Genomic DNA, 7,024 nt, shown 5'->3' with positions numbered 1-7,024 from the left:
AACAGGCATTTATTCACTTAAATATCTGTTGATATTGATTGAGCATTTTATATGGCAAGCACTGTGATAGGCCCTAGAGTCTATAAAGTCCGTCAAAGATTAAAAACCAAAGAAGTCAGTTTTTCTTTATGGAGTTTACTGTCTAATGGAGGATTTTTTTTTTTTTTTTTTTTTTTTTTCCTGAAAAGGTGCTATGCAGGTTACTTGCCTGTAATCTTTGAACCCCATACTCTCCTACCCTCTGCTTCGAGATGATGGCTAGGCAGGGAGTCCACAAACTACATTTCCCAGCCTTCTTTGTTAGATGGCTTCCTGTGAGACTCTGCCCACAGGAGGCACAGGCAGGAAATCAAACGGCTCCTCCAAACATTCACATTACCCTTTTGTGTCTCTGCCCTCTGAGGAACTAGCCAGGTCTAGCTCTTTGGATTTTCCAAATGAGAGGTCAACACATCGATCTCCCCGAGACCTTAAGTTCTTCTAGTGGTCTCTTTAAGCTTCCTCTCTTGAATTAGGGTGAAAAGGGACTTCCTTGAGGAGAGGGGTGGTATCGCAGCCTAACAATAATTTGCAAAAATTTTCTCTTCCAGCCTCTAATTCTCAACCAGTGTAGACTTTCAAAGTGGGTAATGTAATTTAAAGCCTTACAGCCAGTTATGCTCTACTTCTTCTACAAGTCCTACAACCAGGTGGTCTCAATCCTCACTTGCAAAAACTGCATTTACTCACCTCATGCCCTAGCCAAAACTTCCACAACAAATTCTATGGTGCATTTAAGTGAAAGATGTTATTTTATAGATAGATAGATAGATAGATAGATAGATAGATAGATAGATAGATAGAGATATATATATTAGAGCCATGTCAAATGGTTAACTTTTTTAAAAAGGAAAATTTTTTATTTTGATATAATTATATACACTTGTAAGAAATAACACAGAAAGATCCCATGTAGCCTTTATCCAGTTTCCCCAGTGACAACATCTTGCAAAACTATAGTCCAATATCATAACCAAGATGCTGACATTGATACATCACTTCCATCACCACAAGTGTTCCTCATGTTGCCCTTTTATAGCCACAGTCATTTCCCTCCTGCTGCCACCCTCTCCTTTACCCATAACAACCACTTATCTGTTCTCCATTTTGTAATTTTGTCATTTCAAAAATACTGTAGAAATGGAATAATACAGTATGTAATCTTTAGGGCTTATCTTTTTACACTTGGCATGATTCTCTGGAGATGCATCCAAGTTGTTGCATGTATCAGTAGTTCATTCCTTTTTCACTGCTGAGCCGTATTCCATTGTATGTATGTACCATAGTTTGTTTAACTATTTGCTCAATAAAGCACATATATTAATAGTTTGTTTCCAGTTTTTGCTGTTATGAATAAAGCTACTATAAACATTCATGTACCGGTTTTTGTATTAATGCGAGTCTTCATTTCTTTGGAATAGATGACTGAAGTTCAATTACTGGGTTACATGGTAGTTGCATATTTCTTTTTTAAAGAAACTGCCAAACTGTTTTTCAGAGCATCTGTATCATTTTATATTCTCACCAGCAACATATCAATGACCTAGTTTTTCTACATCCTTTCCAGCCTTAATTGTCTTTATTTTTTTATTTTACTTTGTTTTGTTTGTTTGCTTGCTTGTTTGTTTTGACACAGGGTCTTTCTTTGTTGCCCAGGCTGGAATTCAGTAGCATAATCAAGATTCACTGAAGCCTGACCTCCCGGCTCAAGTAAACTGCCCACTTCAGTGCTGGAAGTAGGGTGGGGCACCAGCCATCAGTAGCAGGACTATAGGCATCTGCCACCATGCCTGGCTGATTTTTCTTTTCTTTTCTTTTTTTTTTTTTTTTTCTTTTTGCAGAGATGGGATTTTACTATGTTGGAGAAGCTAGTCTCAAACTCCTGGGCTCAAGTCATCCAGCCGCCTCAGCCTCCCAAAGTCATGAGATTACAGGCGTGTGCCTGGCCTATTTTACTCATTTTAATAGATGTAAGTTTGTTTCAATTTAGGATTTTTAAGAAAGCACACTTTCAATGATTAGGAGAGACACAAGATGGAAATAAAGATTATATTACTTACAGGTTGAGGGCGCATGACACTCCTGGCGGCCATACACATTGGTCAGGGAGAGGAAGGGACCTGTGGGCCAGTACCCTTATTAGGTCCAGAGAGTTATCGAAACAGGTTTCTAACAGGGAGCTTAATTGGTGGATTTAAAGCAAGCAGGGGGTCATGCTGTGACTGAGAGGTAGTCACTGTGGCATGTCTGCATAGTTCGTTCCATGCGTGAGGATCAGCAAGGCCAGTCAAGCAGCCTGCATCTAGCCACCACCTAGGGAAGTGGTCACCAGAGAGCAGTTGTATAAGGCAGATACCTGGATCCACTGCATTGAGGAACTGGGGGAAGGGAGCATCAAACTGAAAACTGTGTCCAAGGTGACGGAGTCCTGCCTCTGGTGTGAGAAAGCCCAGCTTATATTTAAAGTGGATGTCAAAGCAATATAAAATTGTAGGAATTCATTACCAAACTGATAGCTTGTGGTTTTAATTTACATTTCCCCATTGAATAATGATATTGAGCATCATTTCATGTGTTTATTTGCCATCTGTGTTACTGTGTGCATGAAATATGTCTTTGTGTCTTTTATCCATGTTCTAATTGGATTTTCTCATACTGTTGAGTTTTGAAATTTTTTTTATATATTCCATGTACTAGTCCTTTGTTGGATATGTGGTTTTCAAGTATTTTCTCCCACTCTGTAGCTTGCCTTTTTGTCCTCTTAACAGAGTCTTTCACAGAATGAGTTTTTTTTTTGTTTGTTTTTTTGTTTTTTTGGTTTTTTTTGAAACAGAGTCTCACTCTGTCACCCAAGTTAGAGTGCAGTGGTGTGATCTTGGCTCCCTGCAACCTCTGCTTCTCGGGTTCAAGTGATTCTCCTACTTCAGCCTCCCGAGTAGCTGGGATTACAGGCACCCACCACCATGCCTGGCTAATTTTTGTATTTTTAGTAGAGACAGGGTTTCACCATGTTGACCAGGCTAGTCTCAAACTCCTGACCTCAGGAGATCTGCCCATCTCGGCCTCCCGAAGTGCTGGGATTACACGGAGGAGCCACCGCGCCCAGCCTCATAGAATGAGTTTTAATTTTGATGAAGTTTAGGTTTTACTTTTTGGATCATGCATTTGGTATGACATATAGTTAACATTTCATGTGTGGAAATATGTACATTCTCTCATTCCCTCTCCTCCCATGTCCAATCCATTGGCAGGTCCTGTCAGTAACATCTCCAAAATATAACCTAAATGTGTGTACCTTTCTCCATTTTTTAATAAATTTTTTATTATACTTTAAGTTCTAGGGTACATGTGCACAACATGCAGGTTTGTTACATATGTATACATGTGCCATGTTGGTGTGCTGCACCCATTAACTCATCATTTACATTAGTTATATCTCCTAATGCTCTCCCTCCCCCCTCCCCCCTCCCCCCACCCCACAAAAGGCCTTGGTGTGTGATGTTCCCCTTCCTGTGTCCAAGTGTTCTCATTGTTCAACTCCCACCTATGAGTGAGAACATGCGGTGTTTGGTTTTCTGTTCTTGCGATGGTTTGCTGAGAATGATGGTTTCCAGCTGCATCCATGTCCCTACAAAGGACATGAACTCATCCTTTTTTATGACTACATAGTATTCCATGGTGTATATGTGCCACATTTTCTTAATCCAGTCTGTGATTGATGGACATTTGGATTGATTCCAAGTCTTTGCTATTGTGAATAGTGCCACAATAAACATACATGTGCATGTGTCTTTATAGCAGTGTGATTTATAATCCTTCGGGTATATGCCCAGTAATGGAATGGCTGGGTCAAATGGTATTTCTAGTTCTAGATCCTTGAGGAATCCCCACACTGTCTTCCACAATGGTTGAACTAGTTTACAGTCCCACCAACAGTGTAAAAGTGTTCCTATTTCTCCACATCCTCTCCAGCACCTGTTGTTTCCTGACTTTTTAATGATTGCCATTCTAACCAAGCTTCAAACCACCATCATCTCTCACTTAGTTGGTCTCCTTTATGTCATGTGACCTCATAACTTAAAATCTCCCAAAGGTTTCCCATTCACACTTAAAATCCAAACTCTACCATAGTCTACAAGGTTCTTGTAGACTTGTAAGCCCCATCTGGACTTACCCTGGTGCACTAACTCCCACCTCCCTCCATCTCACTGTGGTGCACTAAACTACAGCTACACTCCTTTCTGTTTGTTTGTATTCTCCCCCAACTCAAACACAACCAGCTCCCTCTCACTTCCAGTCCTTGTCTATGCAGGCCCCTCCCCAATATTTGCAGGACTAGCTCTCCTCATTCAGGACTCAGTTCAAATGTCAACTTCCACAAGAAGCCTTCACTCATCACCATATGTAAAGTAGCTTATCTTTATCTTATCACTTTGTATTATGATTCTTTTATTATATAGCAATTTATTAGCTGAAGTTATTTGTTTACTCTGCATACCCCTACTCAAATGTAAGCTGTCAGAGCAGTGACCTTGCCTGTCATGTTCAGCCCTACATCTCAAACTCCCAGCACATTGTGGTCACTCAGTTAATATTTATTAAATGTGGAACACTTCTTTCTTTTTCAAAAAGCAAATTTCCTTTTGAGTATTCAGCTACTGGTAGATTAAACATGTCCTCAAAATAAACTATTTGTAATCACACTAATTAATTAGAGGAAAAAGTGTAAGAGAATTCTAGTTTCTGGATAAATTAACCCCTGCTACTAAGTCATGTCCTTTACTCATGTTACCTGAGGTACACAAATATAATGTAGAGTAAAATATATCTCAAGTATATCTCGATTCTAACTGCAAGAGAGGATACCATTATTGTGTAGTCACAAACTCCAAAAACTATGTAAATTTGTATCCTCAGCTTCAGCAGTAATTCTGTGACTTACCCTAGGCAAGCCTGAACAGGTCTCTACAGCTTAGTTTCTTGTTTTGTTAAAGGGATTTAATACAAGCTTACCTCACCAAGATGCTATGTAAAACAGTTTCTATTTATTCCAAGTACTGTATGATTTTTGTGTCTATTGGTGTGGAACAACACACTCATTACATGATGGCATCAAAAGATTTTGTGCCACGAAGGATGCCAAATTCTTGGAGCTACTAGAGGGATTATAGTGCATATGTCTAATTAATTTTGGGGATTGTGCTGCAGTTACGTATAAAGACAAATTTGGAGTTTAGGCTGAAGAATTGTCTCAAATCATTTTAAATTGTGTTGTTAGAATATGACACCTAAATATCTCAGGATAGCCTCAAAACTTTAGTAGAAAATCAGGGAAATATGCCTTATAAGCTTATAAAGTTATAAAGTTTATGTGTTTTATGTATTATATAAATAGAACGTTGCAGACACATTCCTTATTTTGAAATGAAAAAAACTTTCTGATATTAGCATTCATTTACTTAAGACCCTGTGGAACTCAACAAAACAATAGAGCTGAGAAAGGATTGCTAACTTATCCAAGACATAGTTCTGATTCTGAATGGATATTATCCATCTTTCTCAAAGAAACTGGGACTTGCAATAAATATAGTTTGATAGGATGCATTATGTAGAATTTTTTCAAAGATTTTAAAATGTCCAAAGAACCTTGTAATTTCTTTACTATAAGTAGCCATAATGCTGCAAAATAATTCAGCAAAATCAATCATTTAATTTATAAAATTAAAATGTTTGTTTACAAATATAAAATAGGCTTTTAAAATTCTGAAGTCATCAGAATGAATTAGCTTTCTGACTTAAATCAAGTCATCTAACCACACTGTATCAGAGATTCGTCAATTGCAATTCAAAGGAAATGAAATAATTCAGTGATTCTCAAACATTTGGGTCAAGGACAACTTTACTCTCTTGAAAACTGAGGACCTCAAAGAGCTTAATTTATGTTTATGTGGATTATAGCAATCATTATTTACCATATTAGAAATTAAAACGATTGTTAAGATAAAAACTGAGATACTTTTGTGTTAATTCATTTCAAAATAAATATTCTATTACATGTTAGCATAAGCAGTATATTTTATAAAAAACGATATTTTCCAAAGGTAGCTTTTTTTTAAGAAGAGTGACATTGTTTTACATTTTTTCAAACCTATTTAATGTCTAGCTTAATAAAAGGTGGCTGGATTCGTATATCTTTTTCTGCATTCATTCTGCTGTGCATTTATTGATTTTTTTTTGCATTTTCATTTGCATTTATTTATGTTGTTTTGCATTTTGCATTTATTCATGTTGTTTTGGTAGAAGTATATGAAGAAAATTTGGTCTCGAACAGAATATATATTTGGAAAGGGATTTATACCTTTAAAACTTTAATGTTCATTTCAGATAATTGTTTGTTGCTAATATGCTTATATCATCAAAAGGAAGATGGGCAAAAGGGTAGTTAATAGCATCTTGGGCTGCTGCTTTTAGAATAAAAGAAGAGGTCTTACTCAGCTCAGTAATGCTTGTCTAGGGAGTGCCTGGTTTCTTTTTTCTTTCTTTTCTTTTCTTTTCTTTTCTTTTCTTTTCTTTTCTTTTTTTTTTTTTTGTTGTTGTTGTTGTTGAGGTGGAGTTTTGCTCTTATTGCCCAGGCTAGAGTGCAGTGGCACAATCTTGGCTCCCTGCAACCTCTGCCTCCCAAGTCTGAGCAATTCTTCTGCCTCAGCCTACCGAGTAGCTGGAATTACAGGCATGTGCCACCACGCCCAGTTGATTTTGTATTTTTAGTAGAGACAGGTTTTTACCATGTTGGTCAGACTGGTCTCAAACTTCTGACGTCAGGTGATCCACCTGACTCGGCTTCCCAAAGTGCTAGGATTACAGGCGTGAGCCACTGCGCCCGGCCCCTGGTTTCTTTTTAATACTACATGGAAATTTCACATGTAGTAATGTCTTAAAGCCTAGTTGCTTTGTGAAATCTGAAACATAGCAATAAATTTTTTAT

This window comes from Macaca fascicularis, chromosome 5 (genome assembly GCF_037993035.2).
Source record: "Macaca fascicularis isolate 582-1 chromosome 5, T2T-MFA8v1.1".
NCBI classification, from domain to species: Eukaryota; Metazoa; Chordata; class Mammalia; order Primates; family Cercopithecidae; genus Macaca; species Macaca fascicularis.
This window is presented reverse-complemented; position numbering follows the sequence as displayed.